Genomic DNA, 11,366 nt, shown 5'->3' on the forward strand with positions numbered 1-11,366 from the left:
TAAACATACAGAATGAAAGTAATGCAAGCATAAGTGGCTGGGAGAAGGAGGGTGGTGAGAAGGGAGGAAGAGATCAGTAGGATGGAAGCAGTGGAAGAAATGAAGTAAGTCAAAATGGGGAAAGCCCCAGGAATTAATGGAGTGTGTGGTCAAATGATGAAGCATGGGGGAGAGATGGTAATACAATGGATATAGATGTGCAGATTGGCCTGGGAGGAAGGTAGAGTCCCGCAGGACTGGAAGTCAGGTATAATTATTTCCCTGCACAAAGGAAAAGGGGAAAACGAAGTGTGTGGTAATCATAGGGGCATTTGTCTTTTAAATGTAATAGACAAAGGATATAGTAGGATACAGAGTTAGGGAAATAACAGAGGAATTAGTTGAAGAAGAACAGTGAGGTTTTAGGAAGGGAAGAGGTTGTGTAAATCAGGTATTCATCCCCAGGTGTTTAGTGGAAAAGCTTATAGAGAAGAAAGAAATTGTATACGGCCTTCATGGATTTGGAGAAAGCATATGACAGAATGGATAGAGAAGGAATGTGGAAAAGTTTAAAAATATATGGGGTAAATGGGAAGCTGTTGAATGCCGTGAAGAGTATATATATGAGGGGGCTAAGGCTGCAGTGCATGTGGATAGTGAACTGAGTGAATTTTTCTATCTGAATTTTGGATTGAAACAGGGATATGTCATGTCCCCATGTTCGTTACCTCACCCAGACGGAATCCAGCGAGGTATTGTTTTTGGTTGAGTTCCTTTGTTTCTTTGTTTCTTTCTTTGTTAGCAGCATCACGGAAAAATGGCAGAATGAACTTACATGATACTTTCAGGATATGTGGGCACTGGTCCCAAAAAGAAGTAATTAAATATTTGAAGGTAATTGAGTGACCTTCAAAAGTCAAAATCAAGGTCTCTGATTTTCAAAGGGCTATAAATTGAAACCGGTTGAAGATGGACATATTTACTGCTATCAGCATACAGGAACTCCCATATTGGCTTTCATTTGGCACCAAGATCTTTGACCATGAGTGACCATGAAAAGTCAAACTCCAGGGCACGGATATTCAGGCTAATACTCGAAACTGGTTGCAGAAAGATACTTACTATTATCTACATACAGGAAGTCCCATATGGGCTTATAATTAGTACCATGACCTTTGACCTTAAGTGACCCTGAAAGGTCAAGCTCAAGGTCATGGTTATACAGTGGGTTACAACTCGAAACTGGTTGAAGATAGAGATATTTACTATTATCAAGGTATAGGAAGTCTCATGTGGGCTTTCATTTGGCACCATGGCCTTTGACAAAGAATGACCTTGAAAGGTCAAATGCAAGATCACGGATTTTCAGGGGATTATAACTTGAAAACAGTTGAAAATAAAATAACTGCTGTCGGGCGAAGTTTGTTGTGCCTACCATAACTTGTTCAATCCGTATATGGATAATTGAGATACAAGGTAGGGCAGTGACTGTTGGAGTGGCCCTAATGAGAGAGGGCAGCATTTGGAAACTTCCTGCACTGTTGTTTGCAGATGATACTGTTTTGTTAAGTGAAGACGAATGGGAGCTGTAATGCTTGGTGAATGAGTTTGGGAGAATGTGTAAGTAACGGAATCTAAAGGTGAATGTAGGGAAGAGTAAAGGTTACGATCTTCGAGAGAAGTGAAGTCACTGAATGTACAGTGAGGTTGGATGAGGAGGAAATGGAAAATGTGACTGCATATAAATACTTGGGTAGTGTGATGAGTAAGGATGGAAGTTTGGAGGATAAAGTGCTTGAAAGTGTACAGCATGGAAGAAAGGTTGCTGGTTCTTTGAAAGCAGTGATAAGAAATGGGGAAGTGAGCATGGAAGTAAAAAAAAAAAAAATCGCTGCATGAGAGTACAGTATTGTGATACCAACTGTAACGTATGGAAGTGAAGCTTGGACCTCGCTGGAAGGACACAAGTCAAGAGTGAGAGCAGTGGAAATGAGTTATTTGAGAGGAGCATTTGGAGTTACATGGAGAGACAGACTGACAAATGAGGAAGTGAAGGAGCTTTGTTGTATGAATGTGGATGTGATAGAAAGCGTTAGGAGAAATACACTGAGGTGATTTGGCCATGTAGAGAGGATGGAGAGCGAGGGACTAACGAGGAGAGTGTATGTGAGTGAGGTGGAGGGGGGGAGAGGGAGGGGGAGGCTGAGAATGAGACTGAGGGATGTAGTGGAGAGGTAGATGTGAGAGAGGGGTGTGAGCTGGGAGGAGGGCAAAAAAAAGACCGGGGAGAGGGCGACATGGATGCAGTTTGTTTGTAGTCATCCCTTACGGGATTGAGGCGTCTGGGAATAGATAGACAGTGAGAGTCCAGGCATACGAGAACAACGAGTACTTACTTTCGTTTGTTCTTATTCTTGTTATTGGGTTGGAGAGGGGTAACTTCAAGTGGCGGCATCGATATGATCGGGTGGCAGAGCTGTCCTGTTATACAATCGTCCCTTAACTCCCTCTACTTCTCCCGAAAGGAGGATGGCGAGCCCCAGGACGAGGGCAGATTAAGCCTGCAACCACTCCTCTCCACCCACACCTATCCTACACCCCAATCCCACCCACGGACCGGACCCACCACCTCCGACCCATTTTGCCCCATAGACTCCTTTCCATATGATCTACTTGTATTTTCATCATATGGATTTGCCTCACCCTATGGACTAATTTCCTTCCATGGGGCTCTTTTTCCATGGATTGATTTTCTCTCATGGATCTGCATTTTCCCACGAACCCACTTTACACATGGACCTTTTTATGCCAAGGACCTATTTTTCCCCAATGGCTATATGTCTATTTTTTCCTCTGGAGTTATTTTCCATTTGGACCTATTTTCCACCATGAATCTATTTTCCCCACGTGTACCTCTTCCCTCTCCTGACACAGAGTTCTCCCACCGTGCTTAGGGGTCCTTGTTTGCAGCATGTGTTAGAAACGTAATGCTGTACGGTAGTGAGACTTTGGCAGTGGGATATTCCAACCTGAAGGCTCAGAAGTAGTCCACAGAGATGATAATGGTTAGATCAATGGTTCTCGACATGAGGGGCGCGCCCTCCTAGGAGGGACTGAGCAGTTTCCAAGGGAGGCGTGAGGACTCAAAGAAAACATAGTCTGGCTTGAATGTGTGTGTGTGTGTGTGTGTGTGTGTGTGTGTGTGTGTGTGTGTGTGTGTGTGTGTGTGTGTGTGTGTGTCACGAAGTACTATTGATTGATATTCATTATTCATACTCTGTTTCAGCCTTCAAAGCACAATTTGCTTTTTACCCGTGAAATAAGTTTTTTTTTTTTTTCCTTCATGCCTGTCGCCTGGTCGCTTACTTGATATTTGTCTCTAATCTGGTAATTTCGAGAGAAAATTAAAGATACCAATAAGTTTCATATAGCAAGACGGAGCAAATCCTTTTAAATGTACATGTCCCTCTTTTGAGTGTGTGTGTGTGTGTGTGTGTGTGTGTGTGTGTGTGTGTGTGTGTGTGTGTGTGTGTGTGTGTGTGTGTGTGTGTGTGTGTGTGTGTGTGTGTGTGTGTGTGTTCGACACTGGGCAAAGGCTTCAGGGCCTATATCAAGGCTCAGTTGTCCGCATACACACCTCCATCTCACCACATCGGCACTAACACCCACCGTCCATAAGGAATACATGCTTGGGCTGTCTCACACATGTTTCCCATAAACCTATTTTCTCCTCAGGCCTATTATTTCCCTATTACCTGATTTCTCTCCATGGGGACATCCCAAATCTCCACATGGATTACAGGCACCGACTTCCTACACGTACCTTTTGTACCCACTGAACCTTTGTTTCCACATGGGCCCATCCCCTCAAAATACATATCCCCTATGAACGTATTCTCCCATGGGGACCCATTTCAGCTATGGAGATATTTACTCCACAGACCTATTCCCAGCGGACCTATCTTCTCCCATCCACCCACCCACCCATATCCCTACCCACCCATTCATGTGTAGTAAGCCTTTCTCCTGACTTGATCTCTGGAAGCCATGCATCCACCCACTCACCCAAACAGCCAACTCACCCACTCAATAGGCCCACCCATTCCACCCATAAAACCTAACCACCACATCCACGTACCCAACCCATCCAACTCTTCCCACCCATCCACTCACCACACCCCATCCAACCACCTACTCAACCCTGCCCGCCCACAGTACCACACCTTTCCCACTTAGCCCACTTTATCCACTTTGCCCACCCCACCCATCCACCTCACCCATTCCACTCACCCACTCTGCCCATCCCATCTGCCACAGCTGGGCACAGCAAACGAAGTGTAACTTCTGCAACCGCCAATACGCAAATTCAAACTATTACCTTCTTCAACCGCAAATCCGCAAACTTCTTGAAATTTGCGGTTCTGCAAATGCAGACGCAAACGCAAACCATTTATATCCCTTTCAGTACCACGGCATTACTTTCATTTAATTCTGGATATCATTAGATGATTTTATTAAGCTTAGGATGATATTTTTCGTAATCAGGGGGTTAACAATCATCTCTAGTTACTCACCTACCACAGTTATGTCTTTATTTAATACGACTAACAAACGGTGACTTAATGATGTTTGGAAATTGTCTGTAGTACCCTATAAAATCATATTTATAGTAAAACTAAAATATATATATTTAAACATTATCATATTAATATATTAGACTGTTTTTACTTCAAAACAAGGGTAAACCATTCACTACTGTACATAAATGAATCAAATTATTCCACCACGGTTCACACTTGACAAATTGACACACCAGTCCACCTCTATTCCACAGCTCTAACCTCCTCAGTCATCACTCCACAGCCACAGTCAGACTCCTCCAACAACTGAGACAACTCCATCTTGATCAGGTCCATGTTGACCTTCATAAAAGCAAACGCTCAAACTTCTCAGAGATCAGGCTGGTTTGTGGGCAGGTTTGCGTTTGTGGAAATGCTTCCACCTGCCCACCCACCCATTCTGCCCATCCTACCTGTCCAAACAAACTGCTCACACTCACTCCTCCCCCCCGACCTCTCTCTCTCTCTCTCTCTCTCTCACACACACACACACACACACACACACACACACACACACACGCACGCGCACACACACACACACACACACACACACACACACACACACACACACACTCATCCAATACACGCAAAAAAAAAAAAAAAAAACTCGCAAACGCACGGAAGATGCAAAAACACAAACAGAAATAAAAACACACAACTATCTATCTATCTACTTATCTATCTACCTTTCTGTCTGTCTGTCTGTGTCTGCCTCCACTGTATTATTTCTCATATTCCTTGTCTCGGTGAACAACGATAAATGTGGATGCTGGGTAGGTGCATATTGTATCTTCACATATGATTTATGTTTCTTCAGCAACTACAACCGAACATATCTGTAACTCTTAATCATGTGACGCACCCCATCATAAAGGAAACCATATTCAGAGGCGTCACGACATACTCTTAATAACACTGGTTTTACCTGACCAACAAGTGTAATACTTTACAGGAAAGGGACGCAGGAGAAAAACTCTGGGGTGAACGAAATCCAGTGCACTGTATGACGGGGGCGGATGACTGGCTTGGTGGGGGAGGGAGGGGAGGGGAGGGGAGGGGTTGCAGCGTGATAATTTCACGATATTTCTCAGCAATTCAGTACCGTAAATAAACACAGGGGAGTTTACACACGTATGACAAGCTCGTAACGATACCCTACTGCCCAGCGATATGGTCCAAGTTTTGTTTATTTTGTTTCATCATATGTGTTATATCAGTGAAAGTACTTTTCATGCCCTCTTCCATCTTTCTTCCTTCTATACACAAACTCTTCTTATCCCCTACACCACACCACCTGATACACAGTTCATCCCTTTCCTCATTGTTGTTAGTGATTCGACGATCCATACTTCAACACTCCAGGAGTTCAGACCTCGCACAAGGACAGCGTTGGCAACGCTAAGTGTTAAAGATGGAAACTTGTTTAACTGTATATTCCTATTCATTTCCGAACGATACATAACGAGAGAATGAGCAATGATTTCTAAACCCAATATTGTTGTCTTCGAAGCCCAACAAATTTCCAATAATTATATGTTAGCGTTCCAAATTATTCTACTATAAAGTGGCTAGATATTACTGACTGCATCATTTCATATAAGACTCAGCTATGGGCAGAGAAGCATACAAAGCCTCTCTCAGATTAGGAATATTAGCCAGGAAAGGAAAGTAACAAAGAGTAATAAGTAAAATACTAGGCGAACTTTTGTCCTCGACAGTACTGCTAAAAAAAGAGGTGTTTCGCGCCCCTTGTTATTTAATATTATCGTCAGAAATCTTAACTGTTTTGTTCTTACTGTCACCAGAGGAACGTATTTAATACTGAAGTGCCTCCTAGTTGAGGAAAAGTTACTTCAAGCCTTCATCCAACCCTTCCTGGTCGAAAGGTTTCCCTTAAATGAATAAAATCGTCTGGTGACAGCAAGAATAAAACAGATTTTGTCATCGTAGATAAGTTTTTTTTTTTTTTAATTCTTGCCACCGCCAGGTGACTTTACTCAACTTCATCCCTACAATACGACGATTATAAGTTTTTAGTGTATTCTTGCTACTGGCAGACGGGTTTATTTAACTCTGGAATCCCCAACCAAAAGATTAATATTAGATAATAATTATTACTGTAATTATTAATGATCATAGGTGTCAAGTGGAACAAAGAGGTATCACCCAAAACAGTTCTGACATTCCGCATTGACATTTCGTTTGTTGTCACACACACACACACACACACACACACACACACACACACACACAGGCATATTCATAGACTCAAAAATTAATTACATAAAAACTCATGTTAAGTACTATTAAATCGGGGTTAAAGGTGGGGGTGGGAGACCATGATTGCATATTTTCGTATTCTGTGAAGCCAGTAGCCATTGAATATAGTAACAGTGGATGTCAGCCCAACCTACCCAACATTCTCAGTAAATATCGGCATTTATTTCCAAAAAACTTTAATTGTTGATGCACCATCACAGTTAATATACTGAATTAAAACAATGAATTTAATAAAAGGATGAGATTCCATACTCACAGGCCATGCCTCTTATTTCTCTTCTCTTTCACTCTACTTCTCTTCCACTTAGATGGATCACGAGTGCGTTTCCTTGCACGTGAGAGCCTCTCGGAGACAATTAAAAAAAAAAAAAAAAAGTTAACAACAGATCCAAAGGAACGGCGATGCACACCTCAAGAAATTTCGGCAAACTGAGGTGGTGAAGGAGGGGTGGGGTGCGCGCGCTGATTGGGTGAGACCAGCAGATGCTTGGCCGAATCTGCGCGCCTTATTGGCTGTAAGGCAGGGGATCATAACCCAAATCACTACCGTTCTTCAGCACAGTCCATTTGGCTTACGTTATGCAGCAAGGTCGAGTTCTGAGATCTAGGCCAGGGTCGAGACCCTAATGGAAGGGGCTGTAGGCCAGGGTAGGTTGGACCTGTGGCTAAATTTTGCCATTTTGGTTGATACGCCCTTGTTCCACGGGACTCCGTCGCAGCAACAGATAGATACGCTTTTCATTCGAAGTCTGTCCTAAAGCCGTGGCCACGTGGGACGTTTTCGAGCAATTCTTTCTTCCAGAATTGGTGTTTTTTCTCGATATAAGGACGTTCAAAAGTTTTCTGAGCGATTATTTCAGAGATTTACAGATAAGCGTGTCCTTCTCGAGCCGAAAAGACTTTCAACAAATCAGTGGTAATACTGTTATGTCCACGTCCCACACTGCCACAGGCTCCAACAGCAGTAGTTCAGTATAGGAAGGACGTTGCCCCCTAAGTTGTTCTTCCTAGTGGCAGCCTTTATGTGTACAACAAAAGGTCAGCTAGGGCGTTGTATGTAAACACGAGTTTCTCGCTTTCATTGTCTTTATTTAGCAAATAATTACACAGTCAACTTCACAACTCCAGAGCTACACTAACTTCTCAGGGCCACAGGTACAACTAAAATTAACTGAAAATGCTCTATTCTCTCCCCCATCTTTATATAATCTTGAATTACGCTTGAATCTTCTAATTTACTGTAGCACCTACAGTTACCAAATTGGAGACATCCAAAACATGCCAGAGTTTTCTTACATTACATAACACTATAAATACAAACATAAATTATATGTGAATATTACCTAATCCTCCAAATGAAACATTATAGAAAGGAAACGAATAAAAATTCATGCATAAATTTACGAAATAACTCCACTCATAACATCAGGCTATCTGGCAACTCTGACTCGTAACTTCAAATCATCAAATGCGAGAATCAACATTAACTCTCCAGAACCACACAACTAACACTCTTACTTAACATTACCCCCTTCTCTACTCCTTTTGTCATCCCAACAAAACTGCACAACATTAACAAGCATAATCCTTAATCCAAACTAACATCTAATCTTACACAACTTATCAGGTCTCCTATGCCGCTTCTGATGTCGTCCCTGCTCTTCCACAGAGTCCACCTGTCCTGGAACTATTTGGGTCTCTTCCTGATTCATCTCTTCCCTAGGGAAAATGTCACCATGCTCTTGTACTTCAGCTCCTTGGTCCTCCTCGACAGTATCGGCTAAAGATGTGCATGATTCCTTGAAGACGCCCCACCTGTACTCTCCTGGCCATAGTACTGCCACAGATGATTCATGTGTACTACCTTTGGCAGAGACTTCCTGCCCCTCCGAATCCGGTACATTACGTCTGACAGGCAGTCCCTCACACTATAGGGCCCATCCCACGGGCTCTGTAGCTTCGGTAACTGTCCCTTCTTCCGCTGGGGATTGTACAGCCAAACTCTGTCACCATCCTTGAAGCTCACCTCACTTGTCTTGGCATCATACTTGCCCTTCATCACTTCGCCTGAAAACTTCAGAGTGTCTCGAACTTGATGGTGTACCTCAGCCAGTCTCTCCTGAAGATGCATTGCATAGCTGGAGGTGTGTGTAGGGAGCTCTTCCCAGGTGGTCTTCCCATTAACATATCAACTGGCAATCATAACTGGTGATCTAGCATCAGTTTTGCAGGGGTGTAGCTGGTAGACTCATGGGATGCAACCAATGTGCCATCAGCAATGAAGGTAATTCTGGTCCCATTCCATCTGTCCCTCTACACAGTACTTGGCTAGTTGTCCCAGGGTCCAGTTGAATTTCTTCACCATCCTATCTGACTGTGGCCTTAGTGGGGTTATCCTGGTCTTCTTGATCCTCAGTAACTTGCAGCACTCACGGAACACAGCAGACTCAGTTTCTACCCTGGTCTGAATGTAGCTCTTCTGGCATCCCAAAACAACAGAATAACTGGTCAGCCAACACCTAAGCAATGGTTGTGGCTTCCTGATAGGGGATGACATAGGTTTCTGGCCACTCTGTGAAGTAATTCATAGCGACACAAATATACCAGTTTCCCCTTGCAGTGAGTGGCAGAGGTCCAGCAATGTCCACCACGACTTTTTCCACGATGCACCCAGTTGGTACAGCTGAAGAGGGGCACAACCACGTTTCTTGGGTCCCTTCTTGGCACAGCATACATCACAGGCCCAGCACCACTCTTCAGCATCTTGACGTATACCAGTCCAGTAGAACATCTGTCGCAGCTGACTTAGTGTTTAGTTCACTACCAGGTGCCCACAAGTGATGTGATTATGAGATTCTTCTAATACCTCAGACCTCATTGTCTTAGGAACCACCAGTTGCCAATACTTAATGAGGCTGACGTTTCAGTAGTCTGTTGTTCAAACAAAGAAGGTCCGACTGACTCCAGTAGTTCTTGGTCACAGGGCAGAACCGGGAAACCTCTTCCCAAGGTGCTCGCACTGTACTCCATTGCAGCCACTCTAGCACTGGTTGTAAACCCGTATCCTCAATCTGCATCCTCTTCACGTCTTCTTCATCTGACACTGGCCCTGTCACCGCAGTACGGCTGCATTTCTTGCTACGATCCTCATTCATACCACATTGCTTGCACTCTGGGTCACAAGGCTGACGACTCAGGCTGTCAGCATTGCCATGTACCCGTCCAGGACGGTGCTGCATCTCATAGTTGTGCTGGTCTAGCATCCCAAGTCAGCATGCTAATTGTCCTTCCGGATTCTTTAATATCATCAGCCACTTCAGTGCTCCATGGACTGTTCTGATGATGAAGTAAGACCCATACAAGCAGGGATGGAAGAAATCAAAGCTCTTCATCACTGCCAAGAGCTCCTTATGGGTCACACGATAGTTCCGCTTGCGTGGGCTAACCTTCTTGTTGTAATATGCCACCACATACTCTTTGTCATCCTTCTTCTGCAACAGGATTCCACCAATACCTTGGTCACTAGCATCACAGTCCAGGACGAATGGCTGACTCTGATGTGGGTAGGGCAACACTGTAGAGCTTGCCAACGAATGCTGGAGTTCACTGAAGGCCTTCTGAGTCACTGCAGTCCATGTAAACTTCTTCCTCTTCCCCAACAACTTGTGTTGAGGTACAGCTACCATTCCAAAGTCCTTGACATAATGCCGATAGTAGGTACACAAGCCCAGGAAACACCGCAGTTCCTTCACACAAGTTGAAACTGGCCAGTTTTAAGCTGCGACCTTCTCCGCATCAGAACAGATGCCGCCCATGCCTACAAAGTGTCCCAGGTACGTCACATCCTTCTGGAACAAGTAGTACCGGTACTTCTTGGGGTTAAGCTTGAGGTGTGCTGCTCGGACCCTGTTGAACACTGATGGCCTCTCCAATTCATGGTCGAAAATCCGTCCAAACACAATTACATCATCAAGAATGATGAGAGCTGTCTGCCACTGCAAGCTTCCCAGTACTTGATCCATGAGACACTCAAAAGTAGCAGGGGCATTACATGGGTCAAATGACATCACTTTGAACTGCCATAAACCCTGTCCGTGTGAAAAAGCTCTTTTCTCCTTGCCATTTTTGGTGACCTTGACCTGGTGATATCCTGCTTTCACGTCTAGGGTGGAAAACCACTTGGCAACTGACAGAGCATCCAGGGTGTCATCAGTTCTTGGCAATGGCAAAGAGTAGCATCCTTCACTGTCACTTCATTCAAGGCTCGATAATCCACACAGCACCTTACTAAGCCGTCCTTCTTCCGTACCAGAACAACTGTTGATACCCAGGGACTGCTGTTGATGCCCTGTCTTTGAAGATTTGCCATCACCTTCTCCATTTCTTGCCAATGAGCTGGTGTCATCCTCCAAGTTGGATGTTTACTCGGGTGGAGATCCCTGGTGTTGATACAATGCTCTACCAGATCTGTGCATCCCAGGTCTAGGT

The sequence above is a fragment of the Coenobita brevimanus genome, chromosome 111 (genome assembly GCF_032717465.1).
Source record: "Coenobita brevimanus isolate Jiangsu-jjx chromosome 111, ASM3271746v2, whole genome shotgun sequence".
In the NCBI taxonomy this organism is placed as follows: domain Eukaryota; kingdom Metazoa; phylum Arthropoda; class Malacostraca; order Decapoda; family Coenobitidae; genus Coenobita; species Coenobita brevimanus.